The following is a 26,684-nucleotide window of genomic DNA, read 5'->3' as shown; positions in this document are numbered from 1 at the left end:
GTGAAAGACAAAAATGCAGTTTCATCAGTCGAGTTATTCAAGATAAAAATTTACAAGTTACTTTTTTGGTGAAAATTTTTACTCGCTTTTTAAAATGCAATTTCCACTTTACCTCAAGATAAGTTATGAAATCAGTACTGTAGAAAGGGAGAAAGAGAGCAGACATGTGGTGCCTTTACTTTTATTGTCTTTGAGCCAAATCCTTGACATTCATTATTAATATATTATGTTCACAGTAGATATTATAATCAAAAATCATTTGCCTGATTGTTCCCTTTTTGACTCATAGGTCACAGAGTATCCTATTTATGATTCTGCTTTAGAAAGAAAGTTAGAAAGGGGACAAAACGGCCTCATTCCTTCATTGATTAACAAGCTGAGTTGAGTTTGAGCCCCTGACCTCACTCTTAAGACTTGCTGCAGCAGAGAGAGGGAGCTGGACATTCAGGAAAGGTCTGGATGGAATATTAGCCAAGGACAAAGCACTACACTGGCTCTCGTGTAGCTTAGATACCAAATGGAAAAAAGATATGAGAATGTAATGAAAGCCTAAAAAAATCCATTTCAAACCACTGTAGGGTAGGGTCAAGAGTCCTAGGGAGAGTCCACACAGGGACATGTGTGACCACTGAAATTAACATCTCTCCTGGCAAGCCCCATTGATTCACTTTGATTGGCACCCAGCTCAACAGCTCATCACAGTGGTTGGAGGCATTCAACCACCAACTCAGCTGCTCCCCTTGTCGCTCAGCGATTCTTTCTCTGGCCCTGTGAAAGATGACCAAGCAGACACAGCAAAATATGTTTTTAGAGGAAGAGAAGGAGAAAAGGGAGGAGACAATGGAAGCACTTGTGAAAATATGCTTGGGAGAAAAACATGCTTGTGAGAAAAACAGGCCTGGACTTCTAGGCTGATACTGTTTTGCTTCTAAATAAACCATTGGAGAATACTATAAAATAGTAGCTAATATTGAGCACTTACTATGTGCCAAGCTCTTTCTAAATACTTTTTATATGTTAGCACAATCTTCACATTAGCCCCTATAGTTTGGACAGTCACTGCCCCACTTGTCAGATGGGGAAAGTGGGACACACACCCTTGGTTACACAGCTAGTGAATGGCAGACCTGGAAGAGGAACCCAGGAAGCCTGACTTCAGAGCCCACGCATGTTCCTCACTGCCATCTGTGTCCCTCGTCTATCCAATGCCTACGCTGGTTGGCCATTCCTATGGCGCATGTTTTACAGAGAGAATATGAGAAGCAAAAAAGCTGTGATCATCCACAACACTGATGCTACAAAAACCCAAGTATCTAATGCCTCCATTGTTTTTCTGCACAGGAAATATTTAACCAAATACTTTGATGAAAATAGCCCTGAAACAAAATCCAGTGTAGCAGGTACATTAATAGCACGAAAAATAGAAAGCAAAACACACATGAAGAATTATGCTACTCATCAATTGACTTGTTCTCTAATCATTCCATATATATGAATGTCTGAAATTGCAACTATAAATCCCCCAAGAACAGGAAAATATATTTCTTTTTAAATATCACAGAACATCAACATGTAGCATGCTTGATAAATATTGGTTAAGTGAATCCATTCATCAATCAACCACATTTGTTCAATGTCTACCATGTACTATAATATACAGCAGGAAATGAAAGATCATAACAGAAATAGATTAATCCTGACTTTCTTTTGAGGGCAAACAGGTTAACATAAATACTTATAAAATAAAAAATAAAAGCATTCTCCCCTTCTTTCTTACCAATAGAACTCAGATCCATTTAGGGTGGCAAAGTACTCGGTTTAAAAACCCTACCCTAACCTGGATTCCCTTATGGTTAGAGGAGGCCGTGGAATCAGTGCTGGCTGAATAAATGTAAGCAAAAAAATCACAGGTGGAGCTTCCAGGAAATCTTTTGAAAAAGGCACCAGCTCTGCAGGTCTCTGCCTCTCATCCTTCTACTTCTTCTTGCCTGGAGCATAAACACATAGCTGAGTTTCCAGCCAATATGACTGTGGAGAGGCAGAAAGGACCCCAGGCCTTCAGGGACCTCAGATACCAGCATCTGCCCTGGACTGCCCCACTCTGGGTTCATATCACATGAGGAAAATATCCACCTTCCTCGTATTAGCCTAGGAAGCCAGGTTTCTCCTCCATGCTGCTGAACACAACCGTAATTGCTGACAACTGCTTACCTGGTCTGTCCTCCCTCGCCCCTTGCTGGCTTTGAGAAGCACGAGTCTCCTAATTCTGTATATACGGCCACAGGCAAAGATATTTTTAAAGGGGAAAGAAAAACTCAAAGAGATACAATAAAACATTACTAATTGCACATTATATAACTTTTACAGGTTTGATTATTTTTGGAAATTATTTGGAAGAAAAACATTAGATATTTTATACCACTTTTTTCTTCAAGGTCCCCATCTGTTTATCTTTTACACCTCATTTTGATGAAATCACTGTTCATGTTATTTGCCTCTTAAAGTTTCTCTCATATGAAGTTTTTGAATGATCTCCCACTAGATGTTTCCAGTTGATTTTAATTACTATTTCTTGTTCCAAAACTAAACTGTACCATGACATCTAGGATCTTCTAGATAATATTAGATTTGAAACATTATGTAGTTTATTCTTAGAGCTGAAATCAAGTCTTCATATAAGTTCTAAGATACTTATTGAAATGACTGCTCAAAAAAAAATGCTAAAGAATCAACTTGTTCTCTCAGATGTTTAAATAGTATCCTAGTCATCACTTAAACAACGTTGCATAGTTAGCCTTGTACTCATATAGCATAAGCAAACGTATTTAGGTCAACCTCAATATTTTTTGGAACTGTACATATTTTTTCACTTCACAGAAGTACCTCACAAACTTGATATGTTGATATGCCATCTGCTAGCTTTACAGTCTCAGTTATTCATATATCTCACGTCAAAACACCACCTCACTTTGCTTAATTGCTTCATAATTGAGAGAAAAGTTTCTTTCGGATTGGGGGTTGTTGGAATGACCTGTTTTATTTACTCCCAAACATTAATACTCTTCACCTTTCAGTGGAGGATCTAACTTTTAACTTGGTTAAAAGTTACTTTAGAAAATGTTCAAAAATAAACGTATTAGATGAAGAACCAAACTCAGAAAAACTTGCCTGGCACTTACTCAAGTTATGCAAACTCATAAATAACTAGGAGATGAAGTTTGGTACTGATGAATTGCTGCATAGCATGGGAAATTTATTTTCTAGGGCAGTCTCTGGCTTTTAGAAGCCTAAATTACATACATCTCTTAAATACAAATGACTTCCCCAGTCAGTGGGCTCCAAAAACTCCCCTTTCGTCTTCAATGTCATTATCTAGAATTTCTTTCTCCTGTCTTTCCTCTCTCCTCCTCTTCCCCAACTATAACTCTTGAGCTACTGAGGGCCCAATCTGCCGAGGCAGCAGAGAAGGAAACAAATGTGAGAGGGGAATAAATAGTTGACCTTCATTACTCATTTCTTCTGTCCCTTCTATGCTTTATAACTTCTCAAATCACCTGTTGAGGGCAGAGGGAGGGGTCCTCCTTATGACTGCATACAACCTGCTTCATGATCTGGTTTCTAGGCATTTTTTTCTAGTGTCATTGCCTAAAAAGTTGACCAATTCCTAGGAGGAACCCTACCCAGGTCAGTGTGAGCATCAGCCCAGTGTGGGTCTTGGCTCCTCCCTGACCTCCTGGGATGAAGACCCTTCCCACATGGTGTTTCCTCACTTTGTATCTTCTGACTACACAGTGAGCAACTTGAGAGCAGAAAATGTCATTCATTTTTTATATCTTCAGGGACCAGGAGGCTTGCTCAGTGTCTAGTGCTAAACTGGCTCAAAAAAAAAAAAAAAGAAAAAGAAAAACAAAAAGAAAGAAAGAAAATAGGGAGTGCCTAAAAAATATCTGCTGTAGCAATAGTAAATGGCCCTGGCACCTCTCCAAATGCCTCATCCCAGAGACCCTACTTTAGCCCTCACCCTATGCGCTCCCCACCAAAAGTTACTCTTACATTGTAAAGAAGGAAGACAAAGTTAATTGAGTCGATATGGTTGTAGATAATAGCCAACATTTAGTCAGCCTTTATGCTGTCTAGATACTATTGTAAATATGCTACATCTATTGTGACCTTTAATTCTTGAATCAACCCTCTGAAGTCTTGGCATTCTTCCTGAGTTAGAACTCCAGAACATATGTTCTCTACTCCATTAATAGCCACTGACAGAATATTGCCAGGCATTAAAAAATAAGTGTGACCACTGGCATTCCCACTGCTACTGCTAGAGAGTGCATCCTTCACTGTTGCCAGAGAGTGCATCCTCCATGTCTCTGTGGCTCTGGGGTGGAGTGTGTTGTGCTTAACTGCAAAGAAGGTAGGGAAAACAAGTTCTCGACATTTTCAACTTTAATAATGAGCAGAGCCTGAGTCTCCCACTGAGACTCATGAGGTGAAGAATTCCCCAAACACTAAAAGGGGAGTCAGATGCCAAACAGCTAAGAAATGCCACAATATTTATTTGTTGTTGTTCTTTCCTGTCCTTTTTGTTATTGTTGTTTTACCTTTATTTTGCCTTTATGCTGGCATTCTGAAACATAGACAAATGAGCTAGTGCCTAAATGCAATGGAAGACTACAGGAAACCAGCACAAAGCTAAAAAATGACCAACCCATGGATAAGTGAGGACCTTATATTTTTGCAATAATTGTATTGCCCTTCAGACTACTGATATTTGTACCATTCACATGGATGACTGTGTGAGACACAAAGAAATGTGATTGTTGAGATGCTAGTTTTCAATAAAAGAACCAGATATGAAAAAAATAATAATAAGTGTGACAACAGGTAGGAGCATAGAGAATATGAAGAGAAAAAGTATATGTGCCTATAATCTATAGCTGTTGAAACATATCAATGTAACAAGAACTGAAAAAGAGTGCCCAAAAAACAAGAGCACTTGGGTTGGAATGATGAGAAGTCTTTTTAAATATGTTATTCTTGTTTAAAAAAACTTACAATTCAAATGTGCTTTTAAGGAGCTGGATGTATGTTTCAATGAATATCAGAACCAACAGTTAGTGGAGGCTCTTAGAGAATGCTTCAAATTCTTAATTCTCCTTTGCTTTTTATTTTTACTCTTTGCCTTCTTTGCCAAATCCCCAAGCTGAGTGCTCACTTCAGACGCTGAGAAGCATGGAAGTGGGGGAAGGAGAACTAGCACTTGAGACGGGTAGGGAAGGACAACTAATGTAGCTTTCATCCTGTGTAATATGTATATAAACACATCTTCAAATCTTTCTTTCTAATCAAACCCTCAGCCCCATCTAGAAGGAAATTAAAGAGTCACCAGCAACTGAGCATCTACTGTGTTGCAGGCTCCAGGAGGCTCCATGGCACAATGGCTTTTTCCACAGTGGAACAGAAGAGGTAAGTCAGGTTAGAAACCATGTAGCAGTAAACAAGGAGATAAAAGAAGTCTTAGCAGAAAATCAGTGAGAGATGACTCCAAAGCTGATTGAGAAGCAAGAGTTATTCCAACTTGCCCAGGTGCGGTGGCTCACACCTGTAATCCCAGCACTTTGGGATGCCGAGGCAGGCAGAACACTTGAGGTCAGCAGTTCAAGACCAGCCTGAGCAACATAGTGAAACCCCATCTCTCTAAAAAATACAAAAATTATCCAGGCACTGTGGCATGTGCCTATAATCCCAGCTACACAGGAGGCTGAGTCACAAGAATCCTTGAACCTTGGAGTTGAAGGTTGCAGTGAGCTGACTAAGATCAACTGGGTGACAGAGCGAGACTCCGTTTGGGGGAAAAAAAAACTCAGGGATTTGGGCTGGCAGGTTTGGCCCCTCCCACATCCCTATATCTCCTGACCCCAAATTCCCCAACCATCCACCTACCCCAGGCTATCCTATCGGAGAGGGACTCTACCCTAGCCAACCTCAATTGGTTCAGGAATATGAGAATCTCCTATCCTAATAAGAGGCTGGAAAGGAAAGTAGAGGAAGGATCAGGCCAGGTCTGCCAGAGAGAGGGTATGTTCCTGGCTCTCTAATTCAGAACAAACTTTCCCAATGAACTACCTCTCAACCTTGCTGATTTCTTACCATTGGTTAGGCAGGTTGTAAAATTAATAGATTTCTGTGAGCTGCACAGATGGGCCTAGTCCAGGCATTTAGGCAATGTGCTTAACTGCTGCTGTGAGAAAATCCATGGTAAGCACCTAGCAATCAATCACCAGTGAACAACTGGAACCCAGCTCCTCATAACCAGGCACTGTCCATATAGCCAAAGTGAGCAAAGGGTTAGGGGTCATTGTCCAAAGGCTTAATTCATTTTCAGTCGTGGCATTCTATTATGTGAATTAATGTTTCTATTCATTGGTATTTATTACTATTACTATTCATGCAGAGAGTTTTCTTTTGTCACTGTCATTTTTATTGGACTTCTTTTCTTGCCATATTCTTTTGTCCAGCTTAGGCAGAACTTAACTAGGTTTCTTTTTTAATTCAAATTTTTAAAGTAGATAAATATTACAAATATAGTTAAAGCCTTCCAAGACCCCTCCCTAATTTTATTATCTCGTTTTTCATGAGTAACCATTGTCCTCAATATGGTGTTTCTCATTCCATGCGTGACTGTATACTTTCACTACATACGTATGTGCTCATTAACAACATGTATTTTTGCTTTCCATGTTTTCAAACTTTACACAAATGGTACACTGGCCAGGCACAGTGGCTGATATCTATAATCCCAGCACTTTGGGAAGTCGAGGTGAGAGGATCACTTGAAGCCAGGAGTTCAAGGCTAGCCTGGCCAACATGGTGAAACTCCATCTCTGCTAAAAATATAAAAATTAGCCGGGCCTGGTAGTGCACACCTGACATCCCTGCTACTCGGGAGGCTGAGGCAGCAGAATCACCTGAACCTGGGAGGAGGAGGCTGCAGTGAGCCGAGATCATGTCACTGCACTCCAGCCTGGGTGACAGAGCGAGACTGTCTCAAAAATGATAATAATATTTTTTAAATAAAATAAATGGTACACAGAACTTGAATCTCTTACTGTTTGCTCACCATTGTTTTTGAGATATTCATGTTTACATGGCTTTAGTTAATTCATTTTTAGTTGTAGCATTCTATTTTGTAAATTATATGTTTCTATTCATTGGTATTCTATTGCTATTACTATTCATTTCAGTCTTCAATTGTGGTCATCAATTATATAACTATATCATAATTTCTTTTTAAATTCTCCTAAGGAAAAAAATAAGTGGATAATAGAATATGAGCATTTTTAACTTTAAAGAGAAATGTAGTAATATTTAATAAAGTAATCAAGCCAATTTATACAATTTAAACTCCTAACAGAGGTTGAGAGCTCCCAATGTTTCATATTCTCAGAAACACTTGTTATTGTCAAAGTTTTCAATTTCAATTTTTGCCCATGTGATGGAGGTAATATTTAATCTCATTTTTGTCATGATCTATATACACAGATTAAAAACGTTTTTTCAAAAAGAGCTTACAAGTCAGTGATTCTCCAAGTGTGTTCTGGGGACCTCTGAAATCTGTTCAGGTAGTAACTGAGGTCAAAACTATTTCATAATAATACCAAGATGTTATTAGCCTTCTTAACTCTCATTCTTTCACAAGTGTACAGTGGAGTTCCCCAGAGGCTATCTGACTTGTGACATGTGATACTGCAGCAGACTTGAGTGAAGAAGCAGGTATGAGGATCTGGCTGACTTTTATTAAGCCAGACACTAAGGTGATTTGAAAAAATGTAAAGCAATGCCACTAGAATTATTTTTGTTTTGGAAGGATTAACTATGTTTTATTTTTAAATCATATGTTAACATATAATGGGTCTTTTATTGTTCTTATATGAATTAATAAATACTTCTAAATATTTCAGTTTTAATTTCTAATGTGGTAAATATTACTAGATATACATACAAACAAGAGCTCTTTGGGGTCCTTAATAATATTTTAAGAGTATAAAGGAGCCCTTCTGAGACCAAAAAGTTGGAAAATTGCTGTTACAGGTCATATTCTTTTATCATCATTCCTGCTCAAATGAATGGCAACTGACATTTAGAGAGTGCTGTGTGCAGATGGGGCATTATGCTAAGTGCCCTAGAGTCACTTTCCCTTTAACTTTTATGATACTCTTGTAAGCAGCTATGATCAGCTCCACATGCAGGAGAGTAAGCTGAGGCTTGGGGCAGCTAGGTAGAGGATCAGGGACACACATCCAACAAGGGAAGCCATCCCAGTTACTGTCCTCCCATCCTCTCCAGTTTTCATCTTAGTCATTCTCTGAGTCAGCCAACTTGAAGCCATCTATGCTTCTTTGACTCCTTCCTCTCCTTTTTTCTTGACATTATCTCTATTTCCTTCTGAAAGCAGCAGAGGGACTCAAGGCTTGGACACTGGGTTCCTGGAGCTGCAACAGCCAATAAGCACGGCGAGGTCCCAGGCTTCCAGGCAATAGACTCAGAAGTCAAGGGGGATGTGCAAGAGGAAACTCAGGAAACAGACCCTCCAAAACTGCAGTGATGGGGTAATAATAACAGTAACATTTATTGGGCACTTACTATGGGAAAGGCACTATTTTAAATACTTTGTGGGTATTAACAGTAAGATAAGTACTTGTCTTACACATGGGGAAACTGGAGGTCAGAAGTCTGAAGTGGACTTCACTGGGCCAAAATCAAGGGTTTGTTGGCAGGGCTGTGCTTTCTTTGGAAACTCTAGAGGACAATCTGTGTCCTTGCTTTTCTGGTTTCTAGAGACTACCTACACTCTTTTGGTTCGTGGCTCCTTCCTGTAGCTTCAAAGCCAGTAGCACAGCATTGCTTCTCTCACTTTGTTTTTTGTTTTTCTTTTTATTTTTGAGACAGGGTCTCACTCTGTCACTTAGGCTGGAATGCAGTGGCACAATCTTGACTCACTGCAACCTCCACCTCGCAGGTTCAAGCAATCCTCCCACCGCAGCCTCCCAAGAGGCTGGAACTACAGATGCCACTACACCCAGATAATTTTTGTATTTTTTGTAGAGATGCGGTTTCGCCATGTTGCCCAAGCTGGTCTTGAACTGCTGGGCTCCAGTGATCCTCCAACGTCAGCCTCCCAAAGTGCTGAGATTATAGGCGTGAGCCACTGCACCCAGCCAGCATTCCCTCTCTGACACCTGTGTCTGTCCTTAAATCTCCTCCCTCCTCCAACGCAATGCCTCCCTCTTATAAGAACTCTTGTGATTCCATGTGTCCCACCTGGACAATCCAAGCTATTTGCTCATCTCAAGATCCTTAACTTGAACACATTTGCAAAGTGTCTTTTGCCATGTTAGGTAACATATTCACCAGTTCTGGGCATTAGGATGTGGACATCCTGGGTTGGGGGTGGAGAGAGCATTATTCAGTCATTTAACTAATCCTGGCTGATATTTATTGAAAGTCTACTATGTACACCCTTCTAGGCACTAGGGAGGTAGTGATAAATAAGATCTGAAGACTGCAGAGGAGTCAATCAAGTGAAACAGGATGAGGGAAAATATGCTCTAGGCAGAAAGAGCAGCATAGACCCAGCAGGTCCCTCCAGAGCATGGGGTTCAGCCAGTCTGTAAAGCAGTGGCTAGCCCTGGCTGCATAATAGGATCCACTGAAGAGATTCTTTACCAATGCCTCTTCTGCCCCTGTCCCTGCTCCCAAGTTTTGACATCAGAGATGGGATCTGGACAGCTATCTGGTATTCCAACGTGTAGCCAGGAGAAAAATCACTGATCATCAGAGTGGCTTGAAAGGACACAGGAGCCTAACGCCAGGCACAGTGGCTCACACTTGTAATCCCAGCACTTTGGGAGGCCAAGGAGGGCAGATCACTTCAGGTCAGTAGTTCAAGACCAGCCTCAACAACATGGCAAAAACCCACCTCTTCTAAAAATACAAAAATTAGCCATGCATGGTGGCCCACAACTGCAGTCCCAGCTACTCAGGAGGTTGAGGCACGAGAATCACTTGAACCTTAGGTGGCAAAGGTTGCAGTTAGCTGAGATTGCTCCACTGTACTCCAGCCTGGGCAACAGAGTGAGACTCCATCTCAAGGACACTGGTGCCTAGACATGGGGCTGGAGAGAAAAGCAAGAGCCAGCTCATGAAAAATCTTGTAACCCAAGAGTATGGCTCTTATCCAAAGTGTTTAATCAAAGGGTCAACATGATCAGGTTTGTTCTCTACAAAGACTGTCTTATTGCACAATGTGAAGAGAGTGGAGGAGGGCAAGGGAGAAACCAGAAGATGATGGAGACTGGATTTAGCATAGATCTAGTGGGAATGGATGAAGTCAAGTCACAGAGAGGCAGGAAGCAAAGATAGGAATGGTTTCTGGAATGCCTAGAATTATTGCCACAGCCTCCTAACTGGATTTCCCAACCCCACGCTGTTTTCCTTCTGATCAACCCTGTGCATCACCAGCAGATTCACTCATCCTTAAATACCACTTACTGTATTAAGGAGTACTAGGCAGCCTAGTAATTAAGTGTATTTGCTCTTGGACCAAACAACCTGGATTTACATCCTACCTCAGCCACTTTACTGTGCCCCATTTCTTCATCCATAACATGTGATACTAAAAATAGTGTTTACATCACAGGGTTGCTTTGACTCATTATAGGAGCACTTCTATAATTACCTGTGTATGGTAATCATTCCAAAAAAATTCATTATTCAAACATTTTCAATATAAAACCTGTTGTTTTCCATTTGCCAGAATGCCAAGGTCTGCTTGTCCAGATTCTCACCTTTTGGGTCCACCCTGCTACTCAGCCTTGTCATAATTCTGTCCCCAAAATATGTCATACAAACACGCCAGATACTTCATCTTTATGCCTGGGTCATGCTGCTTTCCTCATTTTGAATGCCTTTATTTTTCCCTGCTACCCTCCCCAATCCTTCTGTCCCTTAAATGCTTATCATTACTTCTAGAAAACTGACTCCCAATGCAGTGACTGGTGACCATATGACCATACCCAGTATAATCATCTTCCCCCAAGGAGCACTGCCTGTCATTCCTACCAGGAGGCTATCATTCCAAATAACTCACAAAGTCACTCACACTCGTAACTGTCACTGCTATCTAAATGCTAAGCACTCACAGAAGGCCCAGAGCATAAACTTGTCTTTCCCATGCTTTGTGGAGCACTATGGATGCCCCCAGAAGCCCATAAATAAAAAACAACTTTGCTACGAGTTAAGTTTTCATCAGGACTGTCCGCTGTGAAATATTTAGAGGCTTTCTTGGGTTATTAAACCAAACCAATGTTGTGTATTACAAAGAGATAGGACCAAAAATACGTGAATTAATTGACCAAAATATATTTCAGCAGTTGTCCTTACAGGAGAAGCGAAGTCCTACCCCAAGCAGGACTTCACGAAGCATGCATGTCCTTGTTTGCCTCTCGTCCTTTCATTTTTACAGATTTCTTGAGGCATGGATGACACACAATAGACTATGCAATATTAAACTGCACAATTTGATAAATCTCATGTCTTTTTAACCAAAAGCTTTATAACAACCAGCATTTATATTAGACTACTTAAAATTATCTTCTATTGTCAAACATGAGAGTGTAATATTAAAATCCGAGTTTGCCTACAATAAGGCTTCTATACCTATAAGTTACTAAAAATTTCCCTTAGCTGAGAAAATGTGTTCCAGAATTTGAAATTCAGAAACCAAAAGGATTTTTCTTTTCAATGAAAAATGATAGACACAGTGGCTCATACCTGTAATCCCAACATTTTGGAAGCCCAAGGCAGGAGGATTGCTTGAAGCCAGAAATTCAAGACTAGCCTGGGCAACATTAGCAAGATCCCCATCTCTACAAAAAAAAAAAAGAAAATTAACTAGGCATGGTGACATGTGCCTGTAGTAATGGCTACTTGAGAAGCTAAAGTAGGAGGATCCCTTGAACCCAAGAGTCTGAAGCAGCAGTGAGTATGGCGTATGATTGCATCACTGCACTCCAGCCTGGGTAACAAAGCGAAACCCTGTCTCAAAAAAGAAATGAAAAGAAAAAGAATTGATCATTTTGCATTTTAAACCAAGATGTTAGAGGCACTCAATTTGCTTTTTTCTGGAAATAAAAGATTTTCTGTAAATTGGGCCTCTTATTAACTATCATCTGTCTATAGATTGAACTCAGTTTGGTAGAGATTGTTTAGAGACAGACGTTAACTTCTGTCTTCTCAGGGAGGTTGAGAGTGAGAAGTGCATTGAAGTAGCCCCATGCCTGAGACTCAGGCAAATGTTCAGAGTGAAGCTGAATGCTCTCTTCTCATCCATTCATTCAACCAATATTTATTGGCCCCTGCATTTTACTGGGCTGGGTGGCTCCCCACCAGTAGCTTACACACTATTTTGAGAGCTAAGATACAAATTGTCAGCCCCTGCAGTGACCCAGCAGGCAGCTGCAGCCTGCTCTGGACCTGAACTAGCCCTGACTAGCATGACTTTATCAATGTAGGACGCCAGCTGCAGGTGGCTGGGAAGGGGATGTTAGTGGTGGCAGGGGGACCCAAAGTACTACATACACACTTCCCCTGCCCTGCTGTGATGGCCCAGTCTACGTGGTTTGGTTTCCGAGTCCATTTCCTAGACTGTCAACTTCTTGGTATTTTTTCCTGAGAATATTCCTGCTGGAACTGAAATCTTTTCCAGAATCCTTGCCTGTCAGATGAGTCCCAATTATCAGTGCCATTCCCCAGGAGCTGGCCTTTATTTCCTAAGCCCATAGCTGCTGGCTAATGTTCAGCCTGTCTATAAAGCAGTGACTAACCCCAGCTACATATTAGGATCAGCTGGGGGAGATTCTTTTCCAAAGCTTAATCTGCCCCTGCCCCTGCCTCCAAGTTCTGACAGCAGAGGTGGGATGTGGACATCTATCTAGTGTTCTAATGTGCAGCCAGGAGAAAAAAATCACTGATCAGGAGAGTGGCATGAACAGACATAGGTGCCTAAGGCTGAGCGCAGTGGCTCATGCCTTTAATCCCTGCACTTTGGCAGGCCAAGGCAGACAGATCACCTGAGGTCAGGAGTTTGAGACCAGCCTAGCCAACATGGTGAAATTCCATCACTTCTAAAAATAAAAAATTAGCCAGGCATGATGGCACTGCTTTGAGTGGAATTTGTATCCAAAATCCATGCAACTGTAAATGGACACTGTATCCAAACTTGCCTGACCATTAAATGTCACCATGGGCCTTCGTCAAAATTACAGATTCCTAGAACCCAACCCAAGACTATTTGAATCAGAAATTCTGGGGAAGGGACAGCTTCCCAGAAGAGGAAACTGAGGTTCAGAGAGATTAAACTACAGGCTCAAGTCCACACATGTGAGTGAAGAACCAGGAATTGAACCCGGATCTGCTCAGTCCCACCTTCTTGTATGTTAAAATGAGACAAATGGGAGGGTGTGGAGCCATATTTGCCTCTGCCTACTCCCATGCCTTAATCAGAGCATTTTTATTCCATTTCCTAGAGTCATACACTTCTGCAGATTTCTTCAATAATATAACCCCCCCCCCCCGTCATAAACTCAAATGCCACCAGTAGACGAATAGGCACAGCCAATGATTGAAGCAGGCTGGGTAGCAGGCACACGCAGCACCAGCAGAAGGCAGAGACTCTGGAAAACCAAGAATCCTTCCCTTCCCAAGGGGGCAGCCACTACTCAGCTCCTACCAGCTGTTTCCCATGAGAATGTGCACCCAGCTTTGCCTAAATATTGAGATTTTCAGGTGAAATCTCAAAATGCCACTCCGGTGATTACATCATACCATGTAACACTCCATCTTAGAGACTGGAGAGAGAGAATCTACAGCTGGCCTTGAAAAAGCAAGTGGCTATGGTATGAAGTGCCTATGAGGAAGGATGCATGGCAGGGAATTACAGGTGGCCTCTAGGAGATGTGGGCCTCAGTCCCACAACCCAAAGGAACTGAATTCTTCCTGACAACCATGTGAGCCTAGAAGAGGATCCCGAGTTCCAGCCCAGTGAGCAATTTTTTTTTTTTTTTTAGACGAAATCTCGCTCTGTTGCCAGGCTAGAGTGCAGTGGTGCAATCTTGGCTTACTGCAACCTCTGCCTCCCAGGTTCAAGCAATTCTCCTGCCTCAGCCTCCCCAGTAGCTGGGATTACAGGCATTCACCACCCTGCCCAACTAATTTTTGTATTTTTAGTTGAGACGAGGCTTCACCATCTTGACCAGGATGGCCTCAATCTCTTGACCTTGTGATTTGCCCGCCTCAGCCTCCCAAAGTGCTGGGATTATAGGCGTGAGCCACCATGCGGGCCCCAGCCAGCATTTTTATCTCAGCCTTATGAGACCCTGAGCAGAGGACCCAGATAAGCCACACCCACAGAAGCCATAAGATAATAATTAGGTGTTGTTTTAAGCCACTAAGATTGTGATAATTTGTTACACAGCAAGAGGAAACCAATGCACCCTGCTCAGCTTGCCCTTCTCAGACAGTGCATCAAACTCCAGAGGTTCCTCATTTACCACCAGTAATTCCAGAGGTTCTTCATTTACCATCATTAATTCCAGAGGTTCCACATTTATCACCATTAATTCCAGAGGTTCTTCATTTGTCATCATTAATTCCATCCCTACCTGCCCTGATCTCAGCAGACTATCAAGAGAGTATTTAATGTGACAAACTGATTTACCAGTGATGATTTACCTACCCCTCCTACAGATTCTTTGCATTTTTAAGAGAGAACTTAGAGAGGCACTGGCTAAAGCAGAGGAATGATTGGTAAAAATGATGGAGTTTCAGAAAATCATGCAGAAAAGTAAACGTAATCTGGTGCCTACAGATTGTCCCACTGGGCCTCAAGCTATGGTCTTCACCTAGAAATAAGATCAGCCCAGCCAAGAAAACACTCTAAACAGTGGGACTGAGAGTTAGAAAATGGGTTGACACTTTTTAGGAAAATTTATTGAGAAAAGGCTCCATTTTCTTCTCTGTAAAATGGAGTGAGACCTCCCCTGCCCCTGTGACTAGAGCAGATTATGCAAGTCAATGTGTATGAAAGCACTCTGTAGGTAAAAGCTATATTCAAAAAAATCATCGAAGTGCGGAAGCAATCACAGATCATTTAAGCCAACAGGATCTCAGGCACACATTCCGATTTCAGCCGTGCAGTCTCAGTACTGACCTTGCCCCTGTCTGTTGGCAGGCTGCTGTTCCCTTGTCACCTCTCAGTTTCAGCCAGAGGCTGACATTCACTTCTCCCAGAATTCATGCAGCTGGCAAAGGCCAGGAGGGATTGAAATATGCTCCTCTCACATACAGCAGCCTCATTAACCAAGCAGGAAAAGCTGCCCAGAAGCCAACACAGATGTCTAGAGATGTCCCCAGAAACCAGACCAAAACAGCCCAATATTAACCCCCAAGCTCCAAAAAGGAAATCACCTCTAGTGAGAATGAGAGCACTAAGTCCTTCAAACCCAAGCAGTCAAGCCCCTGAGAGTCCTGGAACACTGTCTCATCCAACAGGGCTCCACCGTGTCCAAATCCATATCTCCAATGGCAGGAGCAAGTGACCACTTTGCTCTGATGTCTATATGGCATATAGTGAGACCCACATTAGACAAGCAGTTTTAATGCATTTAATGGACAAAAAAAAAAAAAAAAGAGTAGGGAGGAAGAGAAGAGGAAGGTTTATTTATCCTTAATATATTTTAGCAAACTTTTAAAAGTTCATGAGACTAAATAAGTACTTCTAATTTTAAAGCCAGATGTTTAAGTCAAGAATCACATGATGGATTAGAGGAGGGAAAGAAACTCTCATTCTATAACTAAACTGAATTACTAAATTCTAGAATTCAATAATAGTAAAATAAGAATAATGTTAAAACAACCATAACAATACTAACCATTTACTGAGCTTAGCACATGCCTGAAACTGTGCTCAGTCCTCACAACAGCCCTGGAGGAGGAAGAGTATCATTACTATCCCTATTTAACAGATGAAGGAACCAGTGTGGCAATGTTAAGCAATTTACACAAGCTCAGACTAGCAAATGTTAGAGCTGGCTTTTCAAGCCAGTAATGTCTGCCTCCAGGGCCTGTTCTCTTAACCATTATGTCTTCTTACCCCTCAAAATGGATATCCAAAACTCTGCCGCTACTCCCCAGAAGAGCCAAGGAGGCTGACCACAAATCCATCCCAGCTAGAAGTTCATGGTACTCCCTTCTCCCACACTTCCTCATCTACGAGCCTTGTCAAGCATGCCTGGAGAGGTGATTCTCTTCCTAACCTCCCCAAACCTCACAATCACCCTCCTCTCTTCAGAGAAGAGATAATAAGTTCCACACAATCGCTGTTAATATTCATTGGTATTTTTTCTTCTTTAGAAATAAAATATTAATAATATACTCAGGTCCTAAAAGAGTACATGTGCTTTAAAATTTTTGGAAAGTAAGAATCCTCTTTATTGGAGACAATCTAGATAATTCCATTTCCCCTGCAGCTTGGTGCCAAGCAAACAAATGGATATAGCTCTAGAATTCAAAGAAGAAATAGTTCCATTTCCCTGGAATAATTTTATATTCTTGTGGTATTTTGGCCAGGCTACATCAAATTTTAATTGTTTGGCATTCTCTTTAAGGACTTCAAATTAGTAAGCAATAGAAAATCCAGAGCTAATAAGTTTACAGTAGCATTTAAGAAAGAAGCATGAGTTTAAAACGATCAAATGATTGCAACCTGACAAAAATTAATATTCAGTGCATTTGGGCCGGGCGCGGTGGCTCAAGCCTGTAATCCCAGCACTTTGGGAGGCCGAGGCGGGTGGATCACGAGGTCGAGAGATCGAGACCATCCTGGTCAACATGGTGAAACCCCGTCTCTACTAAAAATACAAAAAATTAGCTGGGCATGGTGGCGGGTGCCTGTAATCCCAGCTACTCAGGAGGCTGAGGCAGGAGAATTGCTTGAACCCTGGAGGCGGAGGTTGCGGTGAGCCGAGATCGCGCCATTGCACTCCAGCCTGGGTAACAAGAGCGAAACTCTGTCTCAAAAAAAAAAAAAAAAATATTCAGTGCATTTGAAGACTGTGAAGTTTAGGTAAAAATGAGAGTGAAAGGAATAATTGGAACAATGATAACCTCTGTGTGGCAGAGTAGATAGAGAATCACTTAGATGGGCATTTGGAAGCCAAAAAAAAGGTGCTACATTCTCAAAGCTGCTCTTCCACAAAACAGACCTACTCTTTTATGCCATGGAGAGCTTTCTGGAGCACAGTTTGGAGGTATGCCTAATTAAAAGAAGGAAGAGATGAAGGAAGCAAAGGAAGGAGGATAGGAAGGAAGACATGAGGGGAGGAAGAAGAAAAGAGGAAAAAGCAAAAGCAAACATGTAGACTCTGAGTTAAATCCAACATGGGCAAGTAAAATCTGTACAACAACAAAAAGATTGTCAAGTTTCTAGATACGAAATCTTATGATATTTACATATGAAAAATACACACACAAAAGAATATTGGGTAATATATTAGAATTACTGGTATTAAAATTCAGCCTGTAGTTCAGGAGATAATAACAGCAATGTTGAAGGCACAGGAAGAAGTGGAAGAGCATGGTAACAGAGAATATTGTTTTGGATGAGACGCGCTATATAGGTAAACTAAACAGTAGTTTTCCAGTGTTTGGTTTTCATAATAATTGCTATTATTTATTGAATGCTTTGTATACTCATTTTTGTGCTACCACTATTTGTAATACTCTATTTAATTTAATCTTTTTGGAAGTCTATCAGATAACTATAATTATCTGCATTTGTACACAAGAAAACTGAAGATGAGCAAGGGTAAGTTTGTCAAAGATACAGAGGCAAAGTAAGCAGTAAGAGGCAAAGCTACTCACCAGTGACAGCTCTGGGACCAACTGTCAAACCCGTTTAATCTTGAACATCATCATCATCACCAACAACAGCCACAACAATGTTAATTGAGCAGTTTACATACACTAACACCTGTAATCCCCATCATAACCTCTTGAGCTAATTACTATTGTTATTCCAATATTACATAAGAGAAAACTGAGGCTCAGATAGGTTAAATAATGCCCAGGGTCACCCAGCAAATAGGGTGATGGAGTTGGGATATGAACTCCGACAAGTTGACTCCATGCACTTAATCACTGCATTCTTCAATATTTTGTGAATTTTAGAAATATGACTAACACTTTAAAACTCTCCTGTGTGAATATCATAGAACTAGCATTTCAATAAACGTTAATAAATGGCTTGCTCTATGGCATTCTTAATATGAGAATTAGCATCAGAATCAGGTCAAATTCAGTTATATATAATTTAATGCACAGATAGTTGTTTTATTTTCATTTTCTCATTTTAATGAAAATATGCTATAATGAGTGAATTGTGATATAGCATAATGATAGCTTACTGAAGTAAGAGATCAAAAAGAGCTGATGCTTCGTCTTACTATCTTTCTAAAGTGACAGTGAATTAACAAATTAAGAAAAATGTTTTAAATAGAAAAAAAAAAAACAGGAGGTGGCTGGAAACTCTTTTTTTTTCTACAGACTTGGAGGTATATGTGTATTTGTGGATGCGCATAACCTGGCCTATTAGGTCTTTGTAACTGATTAAGACTTCAAGTATATTATAGTCGGGCAACAAACAAGAAAAACGGTGAACTTTAAAGAGCTCAGCTCATCTTTCCTTTTCCACTCTATTCTTACACTTCAACTTTAAAATTAAATTGGTAAGTTATAGGTATTTTTCTAATAACTGAGAGGTACTCTCAAAAGAACACATTTTACAAAACATGAATTAGTCAGGATAAGAGAGGCTATGCTACATTAAAACATTAGCTAGTGAGGCCCAGTGCCGTGGCGCATGCTTGTAATCCCAGAACTTTGGGAGGCCAAGGTGGGTGGATCATTTGAGGCCAAGAGTTTGAGACCAGCCTGGCAACATGGTGAAACCCCATCTCCACTAAAAATATAAAAATTAGCCAGGCATGGTGGCGCATGCCTGTAGTCCCAGCTAGCTACTCAGGAGGCTGAGGCAGGAGAATTGCTTGAACCTGGCAGGCAAAGGTTGCACTGAGCTGAGATCACGCCACTGCACTCCAGCCTGGGCAACAGAGCAAGACTCCATCACACATAAACACATACACACACACACACACACACACACACACACACACAAACAAGCCAGTGACTTAACAAAGCTTAACTTCTCGTTCACACAGAGTGCTATGGCAAGTGAGCAACTCCCTAGCATCTGTTCTCTCTTTGGGAACTCAGTAAATCAGGGTGCATTTATCCAATGGTTTCATTGTCTCAGCACATGGCTTTCCAGATCATAGCCGCAGAGAAAGAGAGGAGCTGAAGGATTGCACACCAGACCTATAAATGGCTCGGTTCAGATATGGCACATGTCACTCTTCTTGAAGGTCAATGGCCAGCATCAAACTTAACCAAGAGTGACTGGAAAGTATGGAAGCACACACGTCTCTGATGGGCAAAGAATGTCTCTGACATAGAGCATTATAGACATACTTCCTTACTACTACTACTACTGCTGCTGCTGTTAATGCTAATACTGTATGTTTATCACAATCAAAATTTGTTTGCTTTTTTCATCTTTTTGAAGAAACAAACTTTTGGTTTTATTAATCAATTCTATGAAGGTTGTTTTGCTTCATTACTTTTGCTTTTATCTTTCATCTGCTGTAAATTCATTTACTCTGTGGGATTTATTTTTGTTGTTCCTTTTCTATCTTGAATTGAGTACTTTATTTTGAATCTTTCTCATTTTCTAATAAAAGATCATGCCTATAAATTTCCTTCTGAATACCTCCTTGGCTGCTTTCCACAGTTTTGATATATACTACTTTCATTGTAGTTTCATTCTGAACATTTCACAATTTTATATTGACCGTCTCTTTATCCAGATAATTATATAGGGATGTGGCTTGTTAGTTTCCAAATATATAGACATGGAACCACTCTTTTTTGTTGTTAATTTATTATTGTATTACATCATAATCAAACAACATGATATCACCTATATGAAATCAAACATTTTTAAACTTGTTAAGATTTCTTTTGTGGCAGACCACTGCTATAGATCTTTTTGTAAAAGCTCCTTAGGTAATTCTTTACCTTGCTTTAGAGAGTAAAAAATATATATATTAGAAAAAAGAAAAAGCCACAAAAGAAATCTCAACAAGTTAAAAAATGTTTCATTTCATATAGGTGATATCACGTTGTTTGATTATATATAATACAATAATAAACTAACAACAAAAGATAGTGGCTCCGTATCCATACAGATACCACTTTGGTTGCTTTCCACAGTTTTAATATATACTACTTTCATTGTGATTTCATTCTAAACATTTCACAATTTTACTTTGACAGATCCAGGCATTGTATTTTTATCTGCCATATAATGCCCACCACAGCAACGACGCACACATACACCACTGGTTGAAAATCTCAACTCTATTTTATAGATTTGGAGTTTGAGGAATTGGGTGATTGGGAAAAGACTGCATGAAAAGCTGACGGGGTGGTAGTTGACATGAATAATTTTCTTGGTTTATATTAAGTAACTATATCTTGCTCGTCATTATATCTTGCTTATCTTTGTATGCACAGTGCCTGGCACAGAGAAGGCAATCAATAAATGTAGATGACTAGATGAATTAGTATTTACCTGGGCAACTATGAGCATCACATGACAGCTAATGGCATAACAGAAATAAAATCCTGTTTCATCTTCTGAAATATCAATGGCTTGTGAGAAGGTGTCACAATATTTACATTACTTTTGTATTTTCCCCCATGCACAATATTAAGCACAAAGTAAATATTTTTTTTTGAGATGGAGACTCATTCTGTCGACTAGGCTAGAGTGCAGTGGCATGATCTCAGCTCACTGCAACCTCCTGAGTTCAAACTGATTCTCATGTCTCAGCCTCCTGAGTAGCTGGGATTACAGGCATGTGCCATCATGCCCAACTAATTACTGTGTAAATTTTAGTAGAGACAGGGCTTCACCATGTTGGCCAGGCTGGTCTCAAACTCCTGACCTCAAGTGGTCCACCAGCCTCGGTCTCCCAAAATGCTGGGATTACAGACATTTGAGCCTGGTGGCAAATACTTCCTTTTTTTCTTTTTAGATGGAGGCTCACTCTGTCACCCAGGCTGGAGTGCAGTGGCAGGATCTCGGTTCACTGCAACCTCTGCCTCCCAGGTTCAAGCAATTCTCCTGCGTCATCCTCCCAAGTCGCTGGAATTACAGGTGCCCACCACCATGCCCAGCTTATTTTTGTATTTTTAGTAGAGAAGCGGTTTCACCATGTTGACCAGGCTGGTCTCGAACTCTTGACCTCAGGTGATCCACTCACCTCAGCCTCCTGAAGTGCTGGTATTACAGGCATGAGCCACCACGCCTGTACTGGCAAATACTTCTTAAATGTAATTTATGAGCATGTGTATTAGCTTCCTATTACGGGTATAACAAATTACCATAAACGTAGTGGCTTAAAACAATACAAATATGTTGTCTTACAGTTCTAGAGGTTATTTCTAAATAGGTCTCACTGAGCTAAACTCAAGGTGTCAGCAGAGCTATGTTATTTCCCAGAGCTTCTAGGGGAGAATCTGTTTTCTTGCCCTTTCCAGCATCTAGCAGCTGCCACATTCCTTGGCTTGGGACCTTGTTCCATCTTCAAAGTTATTGGTAGCAGTTCTTTCTCACAATGCTATTTCTCTGTTTCTAACTCTTTTGCTTCTACCTTATCCACTTAAAGACTCAGGATAATCCTCTTACTTTAAGGCCAGCTGATAAACAATTTTAATTCCATCTGCAACCTTAATTCCCCTTGCTGTGTAACATAACAGTTACAGGTTCTGGGGATGAGGACATGAACACATTTGGGGGGTCATTACGATGTCTATCACAGCATGTAAGACAAAGAAAAAGGACAAATAGAAGATAAAAAGACAAAGAGTGAACACAATGGAGTGACAGAGTTAGTAACAGTAACAGCACTAGAGACATAAGGATCGGTGCATGGACTACAAGATTCTAGAACAAGGCAAAGGAAAGGATCTATCCCACACTATTAGCTAAATGCAAGCACTTGCACACACATGAGTGCTCATACACATACACACACAAAGTAATATTCTGGTTAGCTGATGCCACTGCTGGGATATTACTGTTTACTAATAATAAAACGAACTAAACAAGACATGAATGGTATGTGTGTTATTTATAGTTTTTGTAGAAAAAGTTCCCAAATTCCTTTCTTCCTGAAAAAGGATTATTTTCTTACCCTCTGCATTCTAGCTCACCTGTAACATGTCCAAAAATTTCTAGGAAGGGGGATGAAAGACTCCACATTTGCCTCCCCAATTAAAGCCATCACTGTGCAAGGACTGATGGTGATTACCAAAGTGCACTCCTGAGACTGGGCATCACTGGCCTAAATTAGAGGAAGAGGCTGGTAGACATAGCCCCCTTGTGCAGAGGGGCAGAAAAGCCATTCCTTGTGACTCCCCATCTGTCTTTCTGGAGGAAATTTCTTGGCTAAAACTCCAAGGAAAATGGCTGCTTGGAAAATGAAGTTCCCCCAAGCTTTCAGAATCCACTTTTTTTTTTTTTTTTGAGACTGAGTGTTGCTCTTGTTACCCAGGCTGGGGTGCTGTGGTGCGATCTCAGCTCACTGCAACCTCCGCCTCCTGGTTTCAAGCAAAAATCAACTTTTTCATCGTTTTAAACCTACTTATTGGGAAATCTCTCTAAAATATATTACAGAAAAACAATAATCATATCAAGTCAATAGTACATGAAAAGATATAATAGCATGGAATAAATCATTCATTTCCTTGCCTTTTAAAGAGAACTCTGCATGCAATTTTAACCATTCTTTCTGGCTGTGAACCTCAGAGTTTTTTACTGTTCTGTAGAGTAGACAGAACACCAATCTTCTCTTGTATATTTATGTCACTTTCAAAAGGTTTTTGTTGTTGCTTTATTTTGTTTTGTTTTTGCCTCCTCTGTTGCTGTCAGTGGTCACTTTTTAAATTTTGGTTTTGTCAGTGTGACTTCCTTTAACAGCTTCCTTCCTCTTCTCCTTTGCTGTGGAAATAGTAACTAGGATACCAATCTAGTTAAAATTGTAAGTAAAATGAGGTTAAATGAGATCCTAATGAAGATGTAAGATACTTACAAGTGAAGTGTATGAGATTAAAGACAAAACCAGAGTGACGCTGCACACAGGCCAGCCCATTCCATCTGGAATGCATGACTGCCTGTCATCTATTTGGCTACTTAGAAGCTATTTTTACCTCTTCTCTATTTTCGTTCTGAATAGGTTAGTGTGAGATAATTGTTTTAGCAAGATGAAATATTGCTATATTTTTTAATGTGCCAAAGTCTTTTATTAATTTTTTTTCAAGATGGTGGTCTTACTCTGCTGCCCAGTCTGGAATGTAGTGGCACAATTGTAGCTCATTGCAGCCTCAGCTTCTCAGGCTCAAGCAACCTCCCAGTTCAGCTTCCCAAGTAGCTGAGATCACGGGTGCACACCACCATGCTAATTTTTAAATAATTTCTAGAGACAAGATCTTGCTATGTTGCCTAGGCTGGTCTTGAACTCCTGGACTCAAGTGATCCTTCCACCTCAGCTTCTCAAAATGCTGGGATTATAGGAATTAGCCACTGCACCGAACCAAAGTCTTAAAATGGGATAAAATAGGAGTCCTCAGTCCTGGTATCGATCCCCTCACCAAAGTCATTCCCCTTTTGATGTTTATAGCGACTTGCTAAAAACCAGGGCTGTGAATTTAATGTCTATTAACAAAAGAAAAGGTTCATTTGTATAACAAAATACTATGCAGCTATAAACTATGTATACTGTATATTTATAAACAGTAAGTGGAAATTGCGTTCCTGCTTATTTTGTTTAATTGGAGGGGTGGGTATTGACAGAAAAACACTTCCCTTTTATGCCCCAGGTTGACAGTGTGTGTTCCACAAGGCCCCCAGGAGGTCCCAGCAAAACCTAGCACCAGTTACTCACAGCACTGTCCAGCTCAGTAATGAACCTTTCTATTAGCCACCCCTCTTTCCCTGTTTTCTCCAACTCCCATCCTGATCTCTGCTCCTGCACCCTGCAGTCACCTCCCCCAAGTCAGTGCATACAAGCCTTTGTCTCAGAATTTGCTTTTGAGAGAAGTCACAATAAGGAAGGCATTGCTGGCCAGGCTTAGTGGCTTATGCCTCTAATCCCAGCACTTTGGGAGGATCACTTGAACCCAGAAGTTCAAGATCAGCCTGGGCAACATAGCAAGACCTTGTCTCTACTAAAAAGAAAAAAAAAAAAAAAAAAGTTTAAATTAGCTGGGCATGGTGGTGTGCACTTGTAATCCCAATAACTAGGGAGGCCAAGGCAGGAGGATCACTTGATCTGGGAAACTGAGGCTGTAGTGTGCCATGATTGCATCACTGTACTCCAGCCTAGGCAACAGAGGGAGACCCTGTCTCAAAAAACAGAACAAAAAGAAAAAGAAAAAAGAAAGATACTGCCAAGTGAGGCCATGGTGTTTAGAGTTGCCTTATCCATATGGCAACCAGGGGGCAAGACCTAGAGAGCTTCAGAGAAGCTGGCCCAGAATGCAGGCACAGCTGAACCTAAAATAACCACCTACCTCTAGATACCTGGTTCTGTGAAAGAATAAGCCCCTATTGTTTAAGTCATTCTTAATTGGGTTTTCTGTTACTTGCAGCCAAAGGTACTTTAAATGATATATGAGGCCAATTGAAGACCTCCTTGGGAATATTTTATGTAGAAAAGAAGGCGAAGGGACAAGCCCTCTTTATGGGGAAGGCTGAGGGTGTGAGCCAGGCAGCTCCACAGTTCTAGCTCGTGGACAATGCTGATCTGACAGAAGCAGAGAAAAAAAAGAGAGTGAGTCCTGTGATTTAAATTCTTCTGGCAGTGAATTTCTCTTTTTGCCTGAGATATTTCACACAGCATTTCTATCACTTGCAAACAAGAGTCCTGACTAATTTAAGTATGAGCCATTCTTGTTTTTTTTTTTTAAGTGGGGGAAAAAAAGTGGGTGCATGAGTGTGAATGTGTCTTTATCTAAGCATAGAAAAAAATCGGAATGGATACACTTAACAGTCGACAGTAGTTATTTCTGGGGAGAGTCAGAATGGAGGGGAGTAAGAAGGACATATGTATCACTTGTACTTTGTAAACTTCTCAATGTTTAAACTTGTTATAATGAGCTTGTATCATTTTGCAATTTTAAAAGTCTAAAAACTACAGAAACTCTGAGATAATAAATGTGTGTTATTTGATGCTGTTAGGTTTGGGGTATACAACAATGGAAAACACACACAGGGAATCACTGCAAACTTGACAACCACTGCTTGCAAACCACCCAACAAACCTCAGATAGACAACCACAGATCCCAATACCCACATAAAATCAGTAACGATTTGCTGAGCAAAGAACTGATGCTGGGAAGTTGTATCCAACTGGCCTCTGACCATGGCCCCACGTGCAAAGATAATTTCCCCTAAAATCCAACCCAAATAAGCCTATGATCTAAGTTTAAAAACAAACCTAAAACTGCAGTCTTGCTCTGCAACTGCAGCTTCAAAACAAGCTTATCCACTCGCCCCTTTCCAGCCTAATATATTTCTAGAGAGAAAAATCTACAGTCGCCCCGGGTTATAAGTCTGTATAAAAAGCCTAAATGCTAAAGGAGGCAGGAAGTATGGGGACCATTCCATGTACACAAACTGATGGGATGGAACCAGGACCAGAGAGGATGCGGTTATGGAAAATGGATACAGAGGCTGGCTCAGCCATGAGCCACTTGGTAGATAGGTCAAAGCATGTAATCGGAAGGACATGACAGTCTCAGGGTAGAGATAAGTGAAAGCAGCTAAAAGGAAAGCAGGTGACAGTTCTGAGTGGTGCTAGCAGGACCCGAAATGAGAGGTGGAATGTGCCAGGAACAGAATCCAAGAGAAGGGACTAGCAAGATCCTGTGTGGGGCTAGAGAATTGAGAGGCAGCAACTACTTACAGGGAAGACCCAGACTCTGGGCAGGGACACTGAGGCAAAAGTTCAAGCTTATAAATATAAGAGCTACATGGCATACTTACTACATGCCTACATGCCAAGTGCTTTAAACTAGATTTCACTGAATTCTGCCAAAAACCCCATGAGGAGGGAACTTTTACCATCTTCATTTTTCAGATGAAGAAACTAAGGTAGACAGAATATGTGTGTTTTGCTCAGAGTCACGTAGCTCATGTATCAGTCAGCTCCAGATGCCATAACAGAATACACAGACTGGGTGGCTGAAACAACAGAAATAGATTTTCTTGACATTCTGGAGGTTCAAAATCTAAGACTGAGGTGTTGGCAGGGTTAGTTCCTGGCGAGGCCTCTATTCTCGGCTTGCAGATGGCCACCTTATTTTGTGTCCTCACATGGCCTCTTCTCTGAGCACTCATGGAAAGAGATCACTGGTTTCTCTTCCTCTTCTTATAAAAACACCA

The 26,684-nt window shown here is 40.8% G+C and overlaps 1 long non-coding RNA gene across 3 annotated transcripts in view; it reads right to left on the bottom strand.

The window, feature by feature from the left end:
• The window catches only part of LOC120364355 (uncharacterized), a 380,014-nt gene that overhangs the window by 323,710 nt on the left and 29,620 nt on the right, over nucleotides 1–26,684 (bottom strand). The window contains exon 5 of one of the 3 annotated variants that reach the window (XR_012517634.1): nucleotides 1,326–11,927. The exons of the other annotated variants lie outside the window; for them this stretch is intronic. This is a non-coding gene — a long non-coding RNA (uncharacterized LOC120364355). Of the gene's footprint in view, nucleotides 1–1,325; nucleotides 11,928–26,684 lie in introns of those variants that run through there. 3 annotated transcript variants of the gene reach the window in all.

The sequence above is a fragment of the Saimiri boliviensis genome, chromosome 5, assembly GCF_048565385.1.
Source record: "Saimiri boliviensis isolate mSaiBol1 chromosome 5, mSaiBol1.pri, whole genome shotgun sequence".
In the NCBI taxonomy this organism is placed as follows: domain Eukaryota; kingdom Metazoa; phylum Chordata; class Mammalia; order Primates; family Cebidae; genus Saimiri; species Saimiri boliviensis.
Note: the sequence above shows the minus strand (reverse complement) of the source record. Positions and strands in the feature narration are given on the sequence as shown.